Below are 24,724 nucleotides of genomic sequence, written 5' to 3' on the forward strand. Positions count from 1 at the left end.
CAACATTTGTTGTGATGATTGTCACCTAAACAGTAGAAATACCAGGTTCACATTAGAAGTAAGTAATCTACCAGGAATATGTGCTTGTATATTTGGTTGGCCAATGCAGTGCAACCAGTAGGCGATTTGTTAATTTTTAACAGGGGGAATGGACATTTTGCTAACAAGGGGAAATCAAATTGCCTATTCAGTGAAACGATGTTGTTGCTATATTAACCCTTAACTTTTTGGACAAATCTGCCTTTTTTTTCAACCATAACCACACCATCACATCCATCTCAGTTTCAATCACATTTTGGGTACCACATCTTTCTTCAAGTTCCTCCTCTTTCTGCCATTGCTGTGTCTTGTCATCCTGCATGCCACAGACGGCTCAGCCCAAGCTGTCTAGGATGCCAAAACTGTGGCAGTCATTTCAGGTGCTGAAACTTTACCTGCCCAGACAAGACAGACATTCTCATTAGATGAAGCAATTATATAAGCTGAATGAAGGAATGCAGATAGACTTGAAAAATAAAGAGAAAATTCGTTTTTTTTGGAACGTGATGGAGAATGTGAATGTAAAGTTCAGGGGGAAATTACATGTATTTCTACTCTTTTCGATTTGCAGCTGCTGGTTAATTGGTGGAACATCATGCTGCTACTGGCACTGGTGTTCTCTCTCTATTTGGGTCTGTTAGGATCAACCACTGACTGTCATCGGTTCCGTCTCCAATCGGGTCTCTTCTTTTGAAAATGAACTATGCACGTTGGGTTCGAGTAGGTTTTCCAAACCTAGGAGTCCAAAAGCTCTATCTACAGTATGAGCATTTCAATATTTCCCTTTCCAATCTCTATCACTGACTGAAAATGTCCAATGAATAGTCATTGCAGTCAACTTGCTGTTCTACACTGTTGGTGTCAGGCAAGTCTTTCCTGGAAAAGATCCTTAGGCGAGCTGGAAGTGATACATTTTACAGTACATAGAAGAAGGTTATTACAGTAAGAGACCATCTGTATAGAGGCTTTGGGGGATGTGATACAAATATGGCAAAGAGGCACAGATCTTCGCTGTGAGCAGGATTTGAACCTGCGTGGGGAGTCCCCATTGGAATCTAAGTCCAACGCCTTGACCACTGAAGAGAGCAAGCATTTGTAGCAGTGAAAAAGCAACTTAACAGTTAATGGCAACACTTTTATCTGATGTTCTCATCCAGAACAACTGCTAAGCAGGGAGGATGATTTGTGTGTGTGTGTTGGTGAAGGACACTTTGTTAAGACAGATGGCAGATAAAAAATGAATCTCAGAACTTCCAGTTCCAGAACAGCCTCTAGTGTTGCCTTTTGCAAAATAACAAGAATTTGTGCAGTAATTGTAACAAGTTTTTAAGGAAATATAAATCAAAACTTGATTATACAGTACAAGGATTTAATTCAGAAGTTAGGATTCAGAAATGTGAACAACACATAAGAAATGTTTTGAAAAAGGTGACTGTTAAATGTACTGGTGCCTAGCTTGATAGCTAACAAGATACAAGGTGTAAGTAACACAGTTTTGGAGCTGTTGGAAGCCAAGTCTTTAGCTAGACTAGCCTAAACACATCACAGAGCAACAGATTACAGATAACAAATTCCAGAAACAAGTAATTTTGTTCCAAAGCCTAACCAACCCTTAACCATAGAGGTGACAGATGAGAAAACAATATATGATTCATTTTTGTAACTGCAATTTGTAACGCTTTTGGAAAGCAGTGACAAAAGATGTTGTCCTACTGATAGGGAAGTCGAATCAGAGAACACAAAGGCGACAGATTTTGAAGTTTAGTTTGATGGACTTTCTGACACCTTACCAAGACATTTGACAGATGTTGATTTTTCTTTTAATTTGTCACCCATTTGTATCTCTGTATTGAATTCACAGAGATAAAACTGATACTGATCTTCTCATCTAACGCTCAGTTAGACAGGAAATAAGCACAGTTCTCAAAATGGTGAAATATTCCTTTACGATATAGTAATGTATAAGTATTTGTGTGTGTGTGGATTTTCCATTAAATTTTATTGCTCGGACTGTATTTCTTTCACTGAAAGTGTTTTTCCCTGATGGAGGTTATTTGACTTTGCATCACAAAAGCTGTTACTGCATCTTCCGTCACCTACCTTTCTGATGAATCACACCAGCATTGAATGTTTATCTTGTAATTTATTGTCTTCTATTATCTAATATCTAGGATAATTTCACTGAACTGAAATTAATGTTTAAATATAATCCTGGCATGATGCTATAAATTCTAAACTCTTTGTAGAGGTATTTCTTCTATATGCATACTTATATTCTGCATTACTTTTTGTCATATTGAGTGCAGCAAAGTGCAGACTTTATGCCAACTGATCGGTCACGTTTCTGTCCTGATTCTCAATTACTGTCATTCCAAATCGTGTAGTTTTCGTTGATCCGTATCACGTATCATCGTTGAACTCCCTCAGAAGCCGATTGCAGATTGGAAACTTGTTCATTACTGCAAAAATGGCTTTCCCCACATCTGTTTTACAGCTGTAGCTCACCCCACTGCAGCCACTGAGCTCCCTCTTTAATAGTTTGTCACTGGAAAATTCATAAATTAATGCTATGTTTGCAGCAGAAATCTAGTTTGTTCTGTTTAGCAGAAAGCAGTCCAGTTGTAGCTGAATCCCTCGGAGGTGAAATGTCTCTGGAAATTTGGTCCATGTCAAACCTGAGCCTTGGAATTCTGGGAAATGCATTTAGCACTGCTCCCACAGTAACAGAGTGAATTTTGGAGTATTAGAGTCCATCGCTGCAGTCAGTCACCAACTCCCTTCTGCACATGGGAGACTGTTATTTTCCCCGTAATTACATTAAGCACAGAATCTCCCAGAATATTAGCTCAAATGTAGAGGAATGTGCAGCACTTTCGCATAGTCTATACTTCTGAACGCTGTGTTTGTTTTCGATTGTATTTTGTCTAAACCAAAAACACTGAAGCTTCTCAAGGAAGACGAGGAATGGCCACAGCAGGCTGTGGGATCTCTGCTGCTGCAGATACAGATGTTTATCCGATCAACTAAACACAGATATAAGGTTTCATGGAAGGGAGATGGAGGAAGACACGTCACCAGCAGTGAGACGAACTGTACAGAAGAGTTATTCATGAGCTGTAAGCTTTTTGAAAAGTTTTATTCTAATATACGACATCCAACATCATCCAACACACAAAATGATTTCTTAAAGATGCAAAGGGATAGTATCAAAGTTATGAGCCATTGTAATACCTTGCACTCTTTTTAAATCATGTTTTTTCAGTATGGACAGCTGAATTTCGTATAACATCCTGGAATAAAACCACATGCACATGCAGTGATTTAGTGGTCAAGTAGGTAAACTTTGAACTCAGGAAATGTAACATTTACCAAGAAGTGAATGACCCTCTGTTGCAAGAAAGTGTTAAACTATACTGAATCTGCTTGGGAAAACTCTATAATCTGTCACATCTTATTGTAATGGTTAGCATTAATCAAGATTGAGACAACAAGTCCTCCAAATTAAGCAACAAAATACATTGTTTGTCCATACCCTCTAGAACGACATAGAAGTGTTTTACCCCCCATCAACAGGGCGACATAATTTGTCTGTGCTTTCAAAAACCGTTACACATCTCTTGAAAAATACATTTTTTTTCATGATGTGACAAGCCTATGGTTAAGGTTTGGTTAGGTTCAGGCACTTGGTTAGGAAAGATCACGGTTTGGGTTAAGACAAGTACTTTGTTAAGGTTAGGGAAACATTTTGGTTTGGGGACCTTTGTCGTCATTGTTACGAGCATAAATACGTGGTTAAGGTTATGGAAAGAACCACGTTGACTGTTGGTAGGAAATGAACAACAGTCTCCCGTGTTAAAGTCTGATGTTTTGCTAAAATGACTTTGTCTTGGAAGAACAGTCTCTGTATTGACAGTGCTCTGTATCGGGATACATTATCTGGACAATGGCATCTGATCACGGCCCTTTGAATTTACACCCGGTATTAGTAAGCGTTCTCATTATCTCATTTCTGCTGGCATTGTTATCTGATGTCAATATGCAAATTACAGGTGGAGCTGGCGGACTTATCATGGTGCGTCCCAGGTCAAGGGAAGCAATGCTGCTGTATGGGCTAAAATTATTTTTCCTTTGCCAAGAATGGCTTATCTGTACCTGGCCAATCCAAGGCATTCTCATCCCAGTGCGCTCAGTTTGCTTTATAAAGGCAAACTTTTCTTAGATACGAGATCTTTAGATACAAGTTCCATGTTAATACCAGATGTAAATGCGATGTCTGAAAGTTTGCTTTTTTGCTTGACTGTTAAGATGTATTTGCTTTAGGTTGGGAACTGATCCCCCTCTTTCACTTAGCGCCAAATTCAATCTGATTGAACTATGACACAAGAAATCATGAGGCTCGTCAATGACAATTTGAGAGAGGGGGTGGCATCGACCTTAATTCAGGAAATACTGATTGTTTATAACCGTGTTTAAAGAACTGCACAGTGAAATAATACAAGCAGCAGAGAAGGAGGGATGTGGTTCAGCTACAAGAGCAGTGACAGAGATTAATTGCAGTGAAGTGTTTGATAAGAAGCTGTATAATGTGAACTGCCGTTGTTAGTTGCAGTTTATGTTTATAACCCCGCCTATGCTATTTCCTGTCCCATGTGTTTTTTTTCGATACAACACACAAGTAAATTTTGCAATGTTTCAAATGCAGTTTGAACAGTAAAAATCTGTTCAGCCACTATGGAGATAGCAATGTCTAAAGTCAACAAAACTGTCTTGCCAGCATTTTTGAGAGCGTAGGTTTCAAGGAGTTTATCATCAGGCCATAACCTCTAGCTGGGTGATTTCAACATATTGACCCAGGGAAACATACAATGAATATTTGACTTAAGGGGAAAAAAACATTACTGAGAACATAAAGCCCTTTGAAAGGTTTTCTTAATGTGTCATATTAAGAGGATATTGAGCATACAGTAGAACCCTGGGAACATATGGTCTGACTGCATCTTGAGTCTATGTACTGCTACACCTTGTTATTTTTTATCTGCTGGCATCGGATCCTACGTACCTGATTAAAGAGGTTGAACTGTGATGATCACTGAACCTGCGCATTGACAAGGGCATTATTCAAAACATTTGTGCACGTTTCTCCTCTGCATTATGAATCAGTAATTACCAAGCAAATGGCACTCAATACAGTTTTAGTGTGCAAACTGTTTGCTTCTATTTGGAAATGACTGCATCTGCTGCTTATGACACACCAATTATACAAGGTGGAGCATGGTGACTCCTTATTAGATCACCGGTAGGGCCTGACAACATTCCTGTGAATGTGCATGATCACTGTAAGAGAGAAATGCTGTGAAAACTAACCAAACCCGATAGATAGACAGGATTTATCTGAAAGTAATACATTTAATTACGTAGAGGAGGATGGGAGAGTGAGGATGTGATTCAGTGGGATATCATAAAAATACTGAGAATTAACAACTCAACATCTGCCATCCAGTACTGATGGATTTAGTTTTATTTCATTTCAAAACTGTTGTCCCTTCTTTTACTAAGTGACTGACTTCAAAAATAAAGGATAACCAATGACTTAGTCCCAAGTAGACAGAATTCTAACACTTGTAACATAAACTTTACCCTCAATATTTTTACGTAACTTCAAGTGATGATTAAAGGAAAGTAAGATGTGGTGTTTCGGAAATGCACGCTGCGTAGCACACAGACACAAGCGTCTGTCTGGGACTTAATCCATATTTGCACAGAGAGTGTTTTTCACATGTCACTCCCATAAAATTACACTGCTAAGTGTTCCAGAGGGAGACAGGGGAGGAGATCTGGGTGGTCTCCTACATCGACCAGAGACCTGTGCTTCACCGTCATTAGCATTCCACCACACCAAACTACCAGGATGTGAGTGAGGAGCAGCCACAACGTCTCCATGTCTGACCCTTAAATTAACTGTTGGATAATGACAAGGTCATCATTTTGGTAGTTCAACTTTGGGCAGACTGGATTGTTTACTTTTTAATACATCTTTCAATATTATCTCCTTTTGCTCAAGTGAGTTATTTCTTGAAAGGTATTTTGTTAAAAATGCATGCATTACAGTACGATTCCTCAATTGTCTTCTCTCCAATACTTCTGTAGTTGTAACCACAACTTTCTGGGTTCAAATCCATACAAATCTGCGTTTAAATCCAGTTCAAATGGCGTTTCTTGACAAGCGATCTCTTGTAGCGCAAATAATTCATGATAATTCAGTTCTGTCTCAGGTGGAAGTAGGAGAAAGTAGCCTGACATTGTTATAGCACCCCAAAACCTTCTAGGGTGGAGGTCAGGTGGACTTGTGGCCATACAAAGCATCTGACTTCAACAGTACCCTGATCAGTAAAAGGCTAAATAAACTGTGCACATAAAATATTTTGTTTAGGAACAGTGTTTGTAGGCTGCCCAGTATGGTTTGGATTTGTTAGAAACATACAAATCTATTCACAAGAATTCATAAGAAGTCAGACCTTTGTGTTTTGGTGAAATCGGCCTAGTAAATACCTTTTATAAATAATTTTTATTGTTTTTAATGTTGTTTTTACCATACTGAAGTGACAAATTGGTGGGGTTTACAAACAAAAGTCCCAGTGAGATCAGTCTTGGTGATTTACATGTCAAAAAATGTCTATGCACGTAGGTAAAAAGAGGGCTAAATTTGGTTTAGGTTAAGTCGCATGTAATCAGTTTGCTATTTTACAAGCTTGCATCCTGTCAGGTTTGGGATATGTTTATGTATGTTTCCCAACTCATTCACCTACTAAGATGGATCACGGTTCAGTGTCTTCCTGCTGCGCAGACAGACATCCAACACTGGCGTTCTGAAAGAGGTTACAGCACAAACTCTCAGTACAAACACAGACATCCTCCTCATGACAATTGTGCTGCTGGCCAGCAGGCGCTCGCTGTTATATGACAAAACATTTTCAGCCTTGTCAATCAGAATATATGCCAAATAAATACTATGCATGGTAGTTCTGCAGACCAGATCACTGTCAGGACAATTATTCCCTTGCTGAGTTTGTCAAGTAACTGAAGCCAAGTCCAGTCTCACAAAATTAATGTTAGCTTCATGCAAATCTTTTTACCTCAGCTCCTGTTTCCTGTTGTGGCACTTATCTGTCATCCATGATCATTTATGGCTAGGTGCTTGGACTGTGTACTTGGATTCTTTTGCTGCATGTCCAGTGAATGATCTGGGGATTTAAGTTCTGTGTCACTCGTTATTAAGTTGCTCTGGAAAAGAGCATCAGCTTAATTCCTCACATGTAATGCAAAATGTAGGCTTGGCTACCTAGCTAGGTGTCTGTCCAGATGCTTTAGCCTGGAGCCATATTGACTCCTGCCTGACTAGCGGTCAGCATGGCCGCAGGCGCTGTTCACGTCAGCTCATGCCTGAGCCTGCACAGAGACATCAGTGTACAAAGTCAGGCTCACTTCTGATTGGACGAGACCAGGACCAAAAATTCAGATGAGGCCCCCAGGGACCCACAAGGCTATGTTGTAGTAACTTCCTCATGCTCTCAATAACCCTATCTCCTGCTGTTTCTGAATACTAATTTCATATTGATTGATTCAAATCTGCAGCTGCAGCCCTAGATGACTGTGACGGTTTGGTTTTATTCTGTTATAAAACAATGAACACGTAATACACAAAATATATACATGATACATTAGAACACAGATTTAACAGAGTAGGGTTTTGCATATTCATAAACAAATTACAAGAAACAGGAAGCAGGCTGCATGTACAGTAAATTACCCATTTAATTTGTTGTAACAATGTTGTGATGCTTGACTGAGACTGATGATGGAAATTCTGTGCAAGCTGGATGCATGCCAACATGAGTGCATGAGCTTAATATCTCCATATGACGCACAGCCGATATAACAAGTACAACTACTAAAAGTCCTCCTTCGAGCCGGAGTCGAACCAGCGACCTAAGGATTTCAGCACAGTTTTCCTACAGTCCTCCACTCTACCAACTGAGCTATCGAAGGTGTTCTGCCAGAGGCTTTACTGTGGAGAATACAACACAGTAATCCTGTGCCGATAGAAAATGCACCTGCTTTAGATGGGGTCTGGGTAAAGGTAGTAATAGTAAATATGAGATCAAATTGGAACAGTAAATGTCATTGAAAAAAAAAACACAGAACAAAACTCTTAAACTTGAACTGAGAAATTCATAAAAGTGCTTCTTTTATAGTGGGAGTTTACTGCTCTGAAATTCTCTTTGCATATTTGGTCAAATACACTGTGAAACCAATACATCTATAGCCTGATATCGGCTTACATGCCTGGTTGTAGTAATGACGCAATGCCTCACTGACAGTCTGGATGCTCTGTGAGGTGGATGCCTGCCAATACCAATGCATCAGCTTTTTTATCTGTTAGACGCACAGTCTCTGTAAGCGACTCCACTCTACCAGCCGAACTATTGGCGAGGTTCGTCCCAGACAATTACTATGTACACTACGAGTCAATAATCACCCTGCTGAGAGAAAATGCACTTGCTTCAGATGGTGTCTGGGTAAAGTTAGGCAGCTGTTAAAGTGCTGTTCCTACAGTTTAATCTCAAGATTTTCCCTCTTGAAGCTGAGTTGCAAAAAGAGAAGGTATCCAGGTAATGTTAACTGGCTTTTCAGGAAAGATACAAGAAGATTAATATCATATTTATATACCAGCTCATCTTTCTGATATACAGAGCTCTTTCTCATATCAAACCTTCCTGACCGCCTGTTTGTATGGCCATTGTGTATGATTAATTAACTATTTAATTTATTCATTCATTAATACAGGCTCTGACTGATATTGATAATTGAGAATAATAAAATAGCGAGGTTGAATTTGGGGGATATGTGTGTAAATTGATGCCTATAGACATCTAGAATATTTTCATTTTATGGAATGGTTCAACCATAGAAGAACATGGACTCTTGTATTTGAAGTTAAATGTACACTGAGTGAGATATTCAATGAAAATACATAAATAAAGGGGAAATATAAGGGGAAAAACTGGGAAAAGCGAGGTTAAAATCATCTTGCAAAACTTCTCTGGCAGAGAGAGAAAGCTGGAGTCACAAACTAAAGAGCTTTTGCTTCTTGTTTCTGGTATTCACCACAACAAAAACAGTTTATATTTTGAGGATATTTAAGTGCAGAACAGTTATCTCATGTTGCTGTTTGTGTCATTATAATGTACACTTTTGTTAAAACTCTGAAAAACTACTGCCTTGCTCTGTTGTTCTATATTCATGTCCTTTGCCCTCTGTTGCAGCGTGCTTGTGCAAAGCCACCGTGTCTTGACTTGAATTGACTTACCCTCTGAATGAATCGTGGCCCAGCTGTTGACTAATAGTCTACATTCACCACTAAAAAAACACCATGTCACCACTCCCTGTGTCCAGAGTGTGGGTGGTGGGAGCAGGGAGGGGCTGGCTGAGCAAATAGGATGGGGGTTGGGGGCAAAGCAGGAGTTGTAGCATTGTATTGTTTGACTGACAGTGGGACAGCGAGGGGGAACGGGTGGTCCCGGCCCAGAGACAATGCCTGAGAACGCACTGCCTCTCAACTAAACCCCTTTTGTGTGGCAGGGTGGGAAACCCCTTACAAATAGCCATCACTAGCATGATTCATGCCTTTATCATTACTTGGGAATGTGCTCGGTGGAAACATGGCATGGTCTGAGATGTCATATTGTTGTGCACTGTCAGAGGTACTAACAGGGCATTTTATGCGATTAGCTCAGGAGGATGATGAAGTGTCCAGCAGTGTTGCAGAGCAAACTGGGGTTTGTGCTGCAGATGTAAAATAGTACACTCCAAAACAATCCCCTTCTACAAAACAAGCAAAACATTCTGTAATCTACACACGCTCGCAAGTATCAAGCAAAAAATCTGCCAATGGGGAATGTACTGGTAAGATTTTTTTAAGCTAACATAAAAAGCATCCTGCTGCTACAAAACACTATCTGACACTAGTGAAAAAAAGGCTTGATATAAGAAATTAAACTTCAGAAATTCAAGATTTATGTGCTTCACATGAGATTATTATCCTTTATTTGAACTCAAAAATATATTTGCACTGGTGGGTCTGTTTCTAATTTTATAAATTAGAACTTTTTACTGTGTAGGAGTGGTTTGAGGATGTTTTTAATGTACAGCTTATTAGTTTGTAAAGTTTAAACTAGGGGGAAATAGGTTGAGTAGGATGCAGAATCAAGAGTGTGCCAAGAACATTTCTGTCCACAAATGCAAAAATACAGAAATGTTATTAGCAATACAGTGCAGAAATTGTTTTGCTCAGTATAAGAATATTAGCTGTTAGGCTCCAACAAGCATACGTTTATCCATATTTTGTTAACTTCCCTTAACAATGCAAAAAACAATCCAAGCTTTAATTGATCTTTGCAGTGAAAATAGGTTGAGAATTGGGTCTAGAATAAAGGGCATTCTAAAAAAAATAAGGAAAATAATGAACAGATGAATATAGAGAGCAAAACAATGATTGAAATTAAATGTGCAACCGTGCACTGCTAACTGGTGGCATTATCATGCAAGAGCACAGATGAGAGAACAATATAGAAATGTCATTATTTTTTAAACATACAAATGTAAAGTTTCTGGACAAACACAGTTCAATATCCTTAAATGTTGTACAATATACCTTCACTCTTATTTACTTAACGTCCTTTGACTTTAAACTGAGTGCGTGTTTCTATTCAAATGGTCAGTGTAGGATTGTTATAGCTTTGTCGTAAAGGCTCCAATAAACAAACTGCTCATCAGTTTTTTTGTTAACTTCACCTAAGCGGACTAACAATGTGAAACTCAATCCAGGCTTTAGGAGGAACACACCTCCTGAAGTTGAGGCTGTTTATTCAGAAGCTTAGGATTGTATTCAGTGAGGAGCTGCAAGGAGGGGGAAAACACGTCAGAGTATCTGCTTACATTCGGCCCAATTAACAATACAATGGCGCAGGGATTTGCAAAGAATCAAGTCTGCCTATTTGTCAGCATACATCTGTTAATTATTTGTGTAAATTAGGTCCCAAACAATAATTATCACCTATAATTAGGTCAGGTGAAGAGGAGAAGTAATTGTCATTAATTCTGTTTAAAACGCTGACAACACCAATTAGCCGCTAGATTCGTTCCTGCGGGCCACCCAAAGACTGCTCTCCCTGTTGTGGAGATGAAACTCATTACGCGTCCTCCAATTCACAGAGTGCCCAGTCATACTGGTTCAGCTAGTCGGCCATTCAGCTCCAGCACACAGAAACACACAGAGCTGTAATGTAATCTGGCATGAGGTCATGAAATTTGTGGGCAGTGAGAAAAATGATACAGAGGGACTGGCACTGATAGTGAGCCTGTGAAAAAACAGAATATGCGGATAACCACTGAGAGTGCAAATGAAGTAGCATTTGGAAGGTCAGTGTGTGTTCTTAAGTAGCCAAATGCCCTGCTGAAGTATCGTTGACAGCAAACTTTTAGCTGTTTAGTCAGTAATTGTTGCACAGATAAGACAGTAGAAAAGAACAAAACACACATACATGGATCTTAACAACAACAGGTGCAGATTAAAACCACACACGAGGAATGAAGAGCAGTCTACTCAAAGCATCCCCTGTGTGTTTAGGTGCTAATAAACTTGCACACCTTGGCAGCAGATAAGAGTGTGACTCTCCCTGATCCATCGTGCTCTGAATGGGAGTGCCAGTAAAATGCCCACAGTGTAACAGAATGTAAAGCAGGCTGCGCTCAAGAGGTTTCAGTCCAAGTTGACTTTAAAGTGAGAGCACATCACTTTTGAAAGAATAAATAACACATTCTTCCTGTTTACAAATTAAAAGTTGAATCCATGAGCAATAAAATGCACCCTTGCTCAGTTCAATCCACTCAGGAGTTTTACCACTACACCCTTACTACAAGTTCTGGTATGACCAGAAGGTTACCGTGGCTAATGTTTGCAAACTTTTGATATATATTTCTTTGTAACTGACATTTTAGACTCTATATCTGCTAAATGCTCCACTATGTCCACCAGCAGGTCTTTAACTTTGTCTGTCTTCTGTTTGGTTCTGGGTTGTGTACAGTGGGTATATCAGAGCATTTTCGCTGGAAACAGCTGCCTGCTTCTGATGGAAACAAGGCTGATGAGATCGTTGATGAAAAATTAGCTGAGAGGAACTGGAGCTGGCAGGTAATTCTCTGTGAGTTTCGTCACCTCCGACCCTTTCCACATTACACATAGTCATTTGATCCATTGCTAATATCAACAGTATTAGTATTGATTAGAGCAGCTTTAAAGTTACCTACTGCTGCCATCATGTAAAGTTATGCAGCTTTAATCTTTTTCTGTTTTGCTTGGTTGACAGTGGAATCCCTCACTGAGGGACACTGCAACAGTAACTCCTGAAGGAGGAGTGTTTCTTGTTGACTTTCCACACCCAGATTTCCCCAGCCAGTCTACAGGTTTGAACTTGTGACTTTCACCTGTAACCTTTATGCTTATGGATGTCAGAGTTGTTATTAATTGCTTTGCTTCCCAAGCACAGATGTCTTTGTTTTTTATCTCAGCATTCAATAGCTTATATATCATGTTATGTCAGCATACTGTATGTTCAGACTATTATGTCTCACACTGCTCCGTATACTTCTACTGTTCTCATGCACACTGATGAGTTGAAGCATCAGACCTCAGATGAATCATAACTTTGATAACGCCTCTATGATGAAATCGTATTTCACACATCACCCACCAGCAGAGTCAATGCTTCTGAATCAAGAAAATTCCAAAGTTTCCAAAACCTCGATTTGGTTATTTTTTAGGTCAGAAAAACAGATTACAGTTATATACAATTATGGTTTATTTTAATGTGAACAGATCCTACTACATGTTGAAAACCACCATTTAAACTTTTTTGAAACCACAGTCGTATGTAACCTAAACATCTAAATAACGTTCACTTTTCAAACAAATTTTGCCCAGTTTTAACCTAGACATCTCAACGTCCTTTGCCCTGCAAATCACTAAATCAAGGCTTGCTGGGCTGGTAATATTTCCAGATAGTTCATCCTGAAGATGAGCTGCAAATTTAGTTTGCATATACTGAATGTAAAACAGATTACTTGTTGTATGACCTTCAATTTTTTCTGCAGCCGAGGAACTACCCAGTACAAGCTTTCACCGTAGTTGCACTGAGTGGATCCAGAGCAGCTCTCGCCAAAATGTGGATGTTTGAAGGTTTTGTCCACTTGACAGATAAGATTTTGCACTAATAAAGCATCAACAAAAACAAAGGCAGAAAGGCCCGAATTTATGGCCACGTTTACTTTGATCCCAGGAGTTGGTCGAACTTGAAAAACACTACTGTAGATGATTCAACATTTGGCTCAATATCCAAAAACCTCCACCAATGCAACAGAGAATCCATTCTTCCATGTCATAACAGAGTAAAAACTGGGGGGAAAATCCACACAATTATACAAGTATAATACCTACAGGCATATCAGTTATTGAGCTACACTAAACCACCCCAAAAATAATTAAAACAATGGGCTAAATTGGATATCACTCCATTTTACAGATGCAGCTAATTCAACAAATTAACAAATGAGCCAAAACACGGCACAACACTGTGAACTGAGTTCATTTTCATTTAATGATAACACATTCCAGCCAATTCAGGTTTTTTTATTTGCGTATTCATAAATTCCGGGCACGGGCGCATGAACCTCAACCTTTGTTAATATGAATATATTGTGAGTCATTTGCATAATCCACTTCATAATCCACTGCAGCACTCGGCGGTAACAAAGATAAGGAGGGGTAGCCACTGTTTCTCCTGGGAACGCTACACAGATAAACGGAGAAAAAGAGACCCACTTTCGGTTCCTATTATGAGATTAAAAAAAAAGAGGAAGGCTTTGCTAAGTTTTTACTTTCCAATGCATTTCCCTTTTAGAGACAGATGGTGGTGGAATATCATTATTTGTATGGGTTTTTTTTTTTTTTTTCACAAACACTGAAATGTACTGAATTTCCTCAGAGAAGAGATGCATGGGTTATTTATGTATCCGCCACAGTCACAGCATGCTGATTTTATTACCCTGCTGCTGCTTCACTGAGACGCTGAAATATGTTTCTAGCAGAAAATGTTTTTCCACACAAAAATTGAAAAACTCCTTTGTGCAGCGGGAGGAATCACAGGGAGACAAATGAGCAAACAGAAAGCAAACTCCCGGCTCGTCCTGAACATCACTAATGAGAACCCTTTTAGCTTCAATATGGAAAAGTGTGTGTGTGCCTGCACCTGTGTGTGTGTGCATGACTTTGTGAATGAATGAATGTGTGTGTGCCGTGACAGTGCAGGCAGTGAAAAGCTCTCTTAAATCCCCCAATCTTTCCAAATTGGCCTCTGGGATGACGCCACCACACAGCTACATCCATTCCCGCTGTGCTGCATGCATTCCTGGTGGGTGTGTGTGTGTCTCTGCATGCGTGTGTGTGTGTGTGTGTGTGTTTGGACAATGGCAACACTTCCTTTTTGGCCTAATAGGCAGGGAGCCCCAGCCATTGTGGCCTGATTAGGGCTCCCATTCAAGCTCTCTGGGATTTCTAATTGCGAGGCCTTGTGCGGCAAACTCCCCCTCACTTCCCACCCCGCTACACTCCCCTCACGACTACTGTAAGACTTAATGAGACACAATTACTGCCCTCTAGGAGTCCTACAGTGAGCCAATCACAAAGAGAGACAAAGACCCCCAGTGAATGGCCACTCAGTGGAAAAAGAGACAGAAAGAGGGAGCAGGAGGGAGAGGAGAATCACAAGCCCTTATTGTCCAGAGAAAGCACAGAGAGAGAAGCCTTTTTTTGGAGAAATATAAATGTTTTTATTTAATGCCGGTTCATAATTAGGCCCCTGAGAGGGAAAGGGAGAGCCGAAGGAGTGGAGAGGGCGGGGAGTTCAATGGGGGAAAAGGCCTGTAGGTACAAAAGACGAAGAATGACATGTTAGACGTGCGGAGGAGGAGAAGGGAGGAGGAGGAGGAGGAGGAGGAGGGAGGGAAAAGGAGAAAAGAAGAGGGGACAAATAGATACTGAGGTGAAAAAACACAGAGGCAGAAAAAGAGAACAAAACCAAGTGGAAAAACTTGACAGGACTTTCTTCTTTTCTTCTCTTTTTTAGCTTTCTAAGCTTGTTTGGCGTGGGAAATGGCCTGACATTGAATGATGCGTGCCAGGCGGAGTGAAGAGCTAAGGCAGTCGCTGTGTTTCACAGGTTTGGCACTTCACGTTTGGCTCAAGAGGTGAAATATTCCTCGATTTGAGGAGTCTGTCTGCCAAAACTGTGTGGGAAGCAATATAACAGGGACTACAAGAGTTTGGATTTATAAAGAGCTGCAATATAGACGACAAAGACGCGATTTGCAGACAGCTCTTGACTGTATGGGAACATTTTATTCCTCTAGAATAGTACAGATATTATTTCAAGCAGTCATGTCTGGGGATTTTGAAGCGTTCTCATGGAAAGTGGAGTTTATTGCGAAAGCTGAGTTCGAGGACAAGGAACATCTGAGACAACAGATATCACTGACCGAATAAAAGACTACATGTCAATCAGTTCTCTTGAGAAATGTTGCATTCTTGGATGAATTCATGAATTCATTACTCACCCAGCGGGAGAGATGGCAGGTGTGACTTGACACACAAAAAGAGAATAAATGATGAAAATAAAAAGCTTTTAAAGATGAAGATGAATTGATTTTCTCAAGATGCACTTGTGGACGGAAAGCACTGCATAACATTCTCAAACTGTTTGGAAAAACCCATCTGGACAATCTTTGTCTTGTTAGCAAGAATTTAATCAATGAAAATCTCAGTCACACTTCTTGCTCTTGGCTAAACAACCAGACAACAATGTCAGTGCATGTTTGGCCTGCACACACACAAACACGCACACACACACGAACATGCAGAGAGAGAGAGATTAAATGTCCGTTTTGTACCACCTTCTAAGATCACTGTTATACATTAATTATCTCAATCATCATCTTTTGTGCACAAAATCAGTTTAATAAACTAGGAAACATTTTGAAAGAGACAATTTTAAGGAGATTGAGCTTCTCCTATCAGATCAGTCTATAAGAAATATTTTTCCCCTCGCGGTTAAACTGATGTATGGGGCGAGCATCACTCACGCTCACGATGGTCGTTAAGGCTTCAAAATCTGTCAGTGATGCAGCCTGTGTGAGAACAGAAAACACTCTGCTTCCTCGCTATCATACCATTGACTCACCGCTGTTCTCACTTTCTCTCTCTCGTGCACCAGGTGCCAAAAATGGGGAGAATCTGATTGTTGGATGGAAACGCCTCTTCATTGGGAACCTATTAGAGATTGGATGCAGCAGCTGATTGGGCTGCATTGAAACTGCATCACCACAACACCTCAGTTTTGTCAAACTACTAGTGTGGACAGACAAATACGTAACAGCACCAATTCTTCTTCTTCTTCCCACTTTTTAGATTTGATTTATCTTCTGTTAAAGATCTGTTAAAGATGTACTGTGTGTCAAGTGTTTGAATGAATGAAAAAGGACCCTTTAGATGTGTCATGTTGTCATATCCAAAGACATCAGTACCAAAGTAGCATCGTTAGTAGTAACTGGTCACCCTTGTTATTCTTTGGGCAGTATATCACATCATCTGTGCAAACACAAAGTCCAAGCCAGCAAAAGACACTACAGAGCAGTTAAACTCAGCCGACATCAGAAACTCACATCGCCTCTGATGGCGCTTTAGAGGGAAGAACGGCTCATTTGACTAAATACATATTTCCTGGATTCCTTTAGATGGAGGATCTAAGATCTTAAGTAAAGTAATCAAGACATTTAAGACGAATGAGACACACATTTCTCTCCTAGAAACGTTTGTTGAATTAAAACTCCAACTCTCAACATACTCACTCTCTCTCTCTCTCACTCACACACACACACACACACACACACACACACACACACACACACACACACACTGCCTTGGCCCCATGTTCCTTTCAGTGTGTGCAGCCTCTCGGCTACTGACTGAACCCCCTTTGTTCGGCAGTGACCCTCTTAAGCGCTGGTTGAAGCCTGCAGCCATTCCACTTTGGATTTGGACCCTATCGCGTGTCACACGGCTAAGTCGACCAGGACCGGGCCTCTTCACCCAGACACACGGCAACAAGTATCCATTCACGTTACAATGAATGCTGCAGCAGGGTTTAAGTTAAAATGACTAGATCACCAAAATTATGAGCAACCATAGAGGCGTCCAGAGGTGAAGGCTGCATCACCTCAGTCAAAGGTTTGCTTGTTTTGTAAGTATTTTAACAAGCACTTTACTGCACTGTTACAATGAGTTTTACAGTAATCTTTTCTTCAGTAATGCCAAAATAAATCTGAATAGTGAAGTCTGACTTATGAATGTATTGTTCTAAATCAAAAACAATAGGAAGTAAATAAATGTAAATAAATGTCTCCCTTTTCTTTGGTAACTAGTTGCCATTCCAATAACTGTACCAATTAGCTGCTAATGCTAGGTAAGTGACTGTACCTGTTAGTACAAGTAACTGCCCAGGTTAGAGGCCGAGCTGATGTTTCTGTACTATACTCCAACTAACTACATTCACGTCAAGGTCCAAGTGATAATTATTAATTTCAATTAATTTTAATTAGTTTTAATATATCCAATTTGGCGCCGAATAGTCCGGAAAATGTCTCCAAAGGAAACAAAGATAGTTTCTCAGGTCAGACAAGTCCATCATTCAAGATCACTAAAGGATCATTTGATCCTATTTTGATCATGGACTACATTTTCCATCCCACCCCACCAACGCAATAATTGTAACGTCGCTCAATGCTAAATAACTATTATTTCACTGCACAGATAACACTTAGTAACTGTCTTGCAATGACAAGCCATTCCCGTTGCTAACAGGACATGAACATGGACCACATTACAACACTTTTGCAAGTTTTACTTGACTTATTGTTTTACCTGATTTAGCAAAAGGAGTTGGACTGGCTGACATTGTATCCTGTACATTTATAAATGTGTAGAAATTAATGTCCAATGGTATTTATGTGTTTGTGTATGTGTTGAGGTATTTGTAATATATGCCATCAATGCTGTTAGGTACAGTAGTCAGGCTTGAGAATGTCGCTGTTACTACACAGGGGTGTACATGGTGAATCTAATTAGTTTAATCAAATTAACACAATACTTTCGAAAGAATCAAATATATCATGTTAGCAAAAATATTTTGCCCCACTACTAATCTGTCAGAAACACGTAGATCACTGCTCGGGTGTCAAGATGACGCCACATGATGCAAGGCGATTCTTGATTCAAGTTCATTTGTGCTGGAAACAAGTGAACTTATCTCACCTCATTGGTAGATTTTTTAAAGAGTGAGTATGAAAGACCTGTTGTGATAGTTTATTTTTGGAGCTGCCTTTAACGTCTGTCTTCATACAACTGTCAGCCTGTTGCTGCTGGAACAACACCGTCTGACACGTACAAAGTGGAATGTGTCTTTGTCAGTTTCAAGTGGCTCTCTGTTGGTTACATCAGTTTAATCAGGACCAACTGTGACTTAGATTGACAGGTCATATGTCAAACGTGGATGTTTCACAAAGCAGCACATATTTCCTGGATTTGCTTTTCAACCTCCTTTTATTTATCCAGCAAAAGTTTGCTAATCCCTTATGCTTTTTTCATTGCCCTGATTTCACTCATTCAGCTACACGCATTCATATCTGGGAGCAGCTCAGTGCCACTACAAAGATGTCAAAAGCAAGTCTGGAAGTAACAAATCATATTTACCTACATTATGATAAATGCATAGTTTTACCGGTAGTTAAGTATATGATTTGACTCTATTTTTAAACTTCTTAATTGCATCCATACATGTGTTGTAGGCTTTACATAACAATTGCATTAAAACATAGCCAGAGTTATTGTGTTGCTTGACTTTTGCTAAATGCTTCATTGTGTTTATGTGACTTATCTTGTAATGATTTTTAAATTAAAGGGGCACTTTTACACATCAAGATCTAGCCGTTGGTGTTCCCTCTTCACAAATATACTGCAGCAAGTGTAAATTGTGAACCACGTTCTGAAAGAAACATACAATTCAAACATAAAAAATAGATAATGACAACAATTGAAAACAAAGTGAAAATGTGGAAAGTGGTGTGAAAATAGTAAACCTAGAGCAGAGTGAGAATGCTAAAAGTTGCTGCTACTCCACTCACTTATTCTGATTCAACAACACCAACACCAGCTTCCTCTTAAACCCTCAGGTTGAGTTCATTCCTGCAGCTGGAATAGACAGTCCACACATAAAGACAGTCCACACATCTTTGGACAGTAAATTGTTTGAAAACAGAAGCTCAATTAAATTTTTATATTAGTGAATTTGTACCTCTACCGCTGATCATTATCTGATTTATACCTCGGAGGTATTTTCCGCTGTTTCAGCAGTGTGGGATAGTTCAAATGTTAATCCACCATATTCCCCCAATACCTTATATCTCCATCTTTGTTGGTGAGCACTCACAAGTGGTGTTTCTGCAGGTTTGAGTTTCTGTAGGTGGCGTTCTCTGTGCATTTTCTGTGTTCTTGTTCTAACTACTCTTTTCTCAGGGTGAACAGAATAGGTGTAACTAATAACAAAATTGATTGCTCTTTTCTAGTCAAGTGTCCCAGGAAGTCCTATCATTGAGCCATTGTGCACTTAACTCGAGGGCTCTGCTGCTGACACACCTGAATGGAATGCATTAATGTTATTACACTTAATTAATGTTGTTACACTTGTGTTTGACAAGTTAAAATGTTTCCTGTGAGAAAGAGCTCGTTTAAACAAACCAGAGATGTTAAACACGTAATTTCCTTTGCTTTTCCCAATAAAAGAAATTGACAATATTTAACATAAAAGATAAACATAAAAGTTTCCATGAAGTTAATGCCAATTAATGCTTGAATACTGTTGTGTTGAATACACTGACCATGCACACATTTCTCTGTATGCAAATGTCCCAGATCATTACTTTAAATTTATGACTGTTACACCAATACTGCTAAAAGAACAATAATTCAGTCATTTCTATTTGCTCATTGTCATTGTTTTTTTTTTTGTCATTGTATATTATAGTTTTATACAGTCAGAAAAACCCAGAATACTACAGTATTATCAGTAGTATCTTTCTGTTTTTGATTCTTGCCTACTACAGTTAGTCCAGTGTAGTGTAGTAAACACCATAAGAAAACATTAACAAAGTCTGCGTGATAATTGATTACAGGTCAGTAATCATTATCCAGAACACTACTCTCGAGTAGGTTTGGCAGGGAGACTCTCAGGTGGTGTAGGCTATTAGATGAAATATTTTATTCATGTGATGAGTTTTGCTTTAAATTGTAGTTGCAATGACGTTTTATGTTTTTACTAACTGTAAACTGAACCACAAACCCCATGCAAAACCTCTGATACATTTTCAAAAATCAGATCTTATCAATTTAAAAAGAAGAGTGTGTGTCGTGATTTCTCCTTGTTCAGCTTTGTGAGGATACAAATGTTTTGATCTGACAGCAGCGAAAAAGGCCTAGAGCCAGTCTGAGGATCAGTCTTCACTTTGACTGAGAGTGCTGTCCTTTAAACAGATGCAGTAGGCCTATACATGACAAAATGTTACTGTCACATGTCACTCTCTGTCGCTTTGGCTCCAAGAGTCTCCTCACAACAGCAGCACAGTAAACACTTTGTGAAATAGTTTCATTCCTGACACACAGCAAAAAAAGTCAAGAACAAATCAAATATTTTAAAAGGACAGTCGAGTGTTTTCCTAACAAATTCTAACACTTCAGATTGGATTCTCTACATGTTAGAAATCATGAATACTGAATTTCTGGAAATTTGTCTTGCTTTTCAGAAACAATGTCTTCATTTCATAGTCGTGGTGTGAAACAGTTCAGGAGAGATTGCCCTTTGGTAATCATTATCCAGCATTTCAAATCTTTAAATCCCAGTCTGCCGATCAGCCATTAGTTTCACTGAGAGTGTAAAACATTTACCAGTCTGCCCAGTGTCTCCTGCAATCCGAGCAATCCTGTCAATTTATTATATGATGCTGTCACTTTTTCCCCCTCGTAGCTCAATCAGAGAGTTAAGACAGATCATATTTGTCCTGTGGAATTTTTATTAAGCTGTGTTCCCAGTCCTTTTATGAGGTGTTTTTTTATTATCTTTATATCCTGCAAAATTTTTCAAGGTTGAACTCATATAAGCCGTTAGTATAGACATGAACTGCTTTGCATAAATGTCTAGAAAGAAGTTAGTTTTAAAACTAAAAAAGAAATGTTTTCATAATAATAATACTGATTTTAATAATAAACCTGAGTTCTTGGCAGACAAGACCTATTCACACTTTCTATAACTGACTGGCACAGCACAAGAAACAAATACACCCTCATAAATGTGGGTTTATTGTAGTTTACACCTCCAGACACGTGGTATTGCCTCAGTACAGGTTCAGTCGGATGTTTAACACTTTGCTTAATCTTCAGTCAGTGAGTGTTATATTAACACCACCTTGGTCTGCTAATGTACAAATTTGTAGCTTTAGTCTTAGCTACTAAACTCTTAAAACGCGGCAGATGCTGTGAGGTATTTTAATTTGTGGTCTGCTGTGGTCCAGGAGAGTCTACTCTCATTTACTGGCTCCATATTGCAAAAAAAAAATGTAAAGAACAACACAAACACATTCAACAGGTTACTAAAATGATTTTTTGCAGTCACACAATTGAAACTGCTTTAAGCCAATAGACTTGTTTGATGAAATCTTACGGTACAAAGGTCATAAGAATATTGCACTAATACTGGTTCAAAGGTCCTCCCATTCCCTCTTTGCCATAAAGTTTTGATGCTTCAGTGGACGTTGTTTCAGAACTCCTTGTTTGCTCTTTGCTGGCCAGATTTGGCTGCTAGCTACTCAAACACTGCTCTGCAATACAATATAAACTGTGAAAATTGTCAGGTCATGTGCAACATGGGTCTAATAGCCTTCTGTTTTATTTACATATATAAATTATAGAATTTTGGTTTTAGCTCTTAAATGAGACAAATTATATTTGTTCAAACTGGACTGCTTTTCACTGCTAAAAATATTTAATCTCTTTTTGTTTTGTTTTATTTTGTGTTGTGGGAAGCTGTGATAGCCGAGTGGTTAAGGCATTGGGAAATCCATGTGCAGGTTCAAATCATGCTCACAGTGAATTTGAAATGCTCAAACAACCTATAATTACACTTTCCCGACAACAGACCTCTTGTGGTTATATGCAAGGGTGGTCTCTCAGTCGCAAAGAAGTAGAATGATATTGATATCCTGCCATGAAAACTACTATAAGGTCATGGTAAATGGACTGCACTTATTAACACTTTTCTACCTTAACCGACGAAATGCTTTACAAGTGTGACTGCCATGCAGTCCTGCACCCATGGGCTGGCCTGCCCATGGGGAGCAACTTGGCGTTCAGTGTCTTGCTCAAAGTCACTACGAGATGTGGACAGGAGGAGCAGGGTATCAACCCACCAACCCTGCGATTAACAGAAGATCTACTCTACCTACTGAGCTGCAGCCGCCGAATGTATGGGCATAAAACGTTTCTGTCTTAGACGCCGAACAATTTGGTTTGCGTCCTGTCTCCTAGGGTCAACTTTGGTTTCTTTTAACCATGAAGCCAATCTTTCGCCAACACCTCAGCCATAGAGGTGGTAAATCAGAAAACACTCATATTGAGGGGGGGTTGTTTGTTTCATATGAGTCATTTTTGGAGCAGTCATATATCTTTTAGGTATGAGGACTTGCCTTAACACAACACTGTGGGGTTTTTTTTGCAATTCCTTCCTGTACAGGATAACAAAATGGTTCTAATTAATGAGGGAACAAAATGTATTATTCAAGAGTATGAATTCATCATTTGTGTGCACAAATTAAAGAGTTTACCTCTGATAACTTGTTTGATAACTAATTTACACTAATTTCCTTTCTCTCTCTTACTCTACTTTTCTTCTCTCCATCATCCTCATCCTCTCTTCTGTATCTCTTCCATTCCCTCTGTTGTTCACCTTTCTCCCTCCTCCATCTTTCTCTGTCCCTCTGTCTCTGCCCCTCTTTCTCTACCCTCCCCCTCCTCCCTCTTGCCTCTTTTTCTCCCCCTCCTTCATTTGGCTGAAGCTAAATGTCTTGTGTGAGATAACATCACAGTAGGAAATTCCGCCTGTGTTGCCAGACTGCTCAGTTTTCTCCCCAGGGTTGGCAACAATGTGCGTCCTTCATAAGTGCCTCTGCAGCGCTCAGGATCTCCACTCATCCCCTGTGAGCCCGGTCAAAATACCCGCCGGCGAAACCCAACGCTGCTCCAAGCTCCACACCACAGCCACAGAGCTAGCCAGTGGGATTACTGCAAAGACAATGAAAAGTCCGCCCTACAATCATACATTTAGTTACAAGGCCCCGAATATGTATAGAGACCATTAGCATGAGTTGTCATTCTATGCTTATAGATTCGTGTTTCAACCATTTGTTGTGCAGTCCAAAATCTCGTTGGAAAATATGAATGGCCTTTTTAAAAAAAGCTAAATAAACTTTGTATGAAATAGACTCAAGTTGATTTCAGAAGTATTATTATGCTCTTTTAAAGGAATACGTCACTGCAGGTCACTGCACCTGGCCAAGAAATATTCCAGGACATAACCCCCCTGTAAAACTACAGGTTGTTTTTACGCTACGGTTTTGGATTAAATAAATGAGATATAACAATTAAAGAGCTTTGGAGGTGCTGGTAGGGGGATTTTGTTTTTAGCACAGAGCCTGTTTCCAGTCTTTGCGCTAAGCTAAGCTAACCAGCTGCTAGCCGTAGCTTCATATTTACTGTAAAGACGTGAGAGTGGTCTTCTCATCTAACTCTCACCAAGAAAGCAAATAAGTGATTTTCTCTAAATGTCGAACTATTTCTATAACGATGTTCCTCAGCACAGAAACACAGTAGTCTCCTGGACAATTCAACAATTCCATAGGTTTATGTTATGGCCATCAGTTTGAAGTATTTCAGCTTTGTTTCTGAAAAGTCATGTCTTTTCTGTTAGTTTGGTATAGCGGATAGACTTACCTCTACATTTTTTATCATTACAAGCCTATACCTTGGAGTTTTTTTAATCAAAGAACCACATGTTTTCCGACGCAGTTACTCATCATTCAACTGGGAGAGTGTTGTGCCCTTCCAAGCCTTGGAAGTGCCCCAACTGTCAGTCAGCTAAAATTGACACCTCCCACTTTGCAACTGTTTATGGAGCAATAACAGCTCAGAATAACTCTCATTTCTAATTGGTCAATATTTAAAACAAGTACGTTCTTTTTTAGTTTATCTTTGACCGTGTTTATCAAGTTGTGTTTTTTTATGTTTTGATGTAAAAGGTATGTCTCAGTAATAGGTTGAAATGATGAACATGGGAGACAGAGTTTTATTTGAAGCATGTGTCAACTATGTACTTCAATTCAACAGCTTAAGTGGGCATTTTCAAGAAAAAGACAGTTA

The 24,724-nt window shown here is 39.4% G+C and overlaps 1 long non-coding RNA gene and 1 other non-coding gene across 2 annotated transcripts; one reads left to right on the forward strand and one right to left on the reverse strand.

The window, feature by feature from the left end:
- Positions 1–7,997: 7,997 nt before the first annotated feature.
- Positions 7,998–8,085, reverse strand: trnay-gua. The gene is given in 2 exon segments: positions 7,998–8,033; positions 8,049–8,085. It is a non-coding gene; the product is annotated as a tRNA-Tyr (tRNA).
- Positions 8,086–15,073: 6,988 nt separating this feature from the next.
- LOC122886330 lies at positions 15,074–17,607 on the forward strand. Its single transcript, XR_006380323.1, has 2 exons — positions 15,074–16,011; positions 16,422–17,607. It is a non-coding gene; the product is annotated as an uncharacterized LOC122886330 (long non-coding RNA).
- The last annotated feature ends 7,117 nt before the right edge of the window (positions 17,608–24,724 follow it).

This window comes from Siniperca chuatsi, linkage group LG13 (assembly GCF_020085105.1).
Source record: "Siniperca chuatsi isolate FFG_IHB_CAS linkage group LG13, ASM2008510v1, whole genome shotgun sequence".
NCBI classification, from domain to species: Eukaryota; Metazoa; Chordata; class Actinopteri; order Centrarchiformes; family Sinipercidae; genus Siniperca; species Siniperca chuatsi.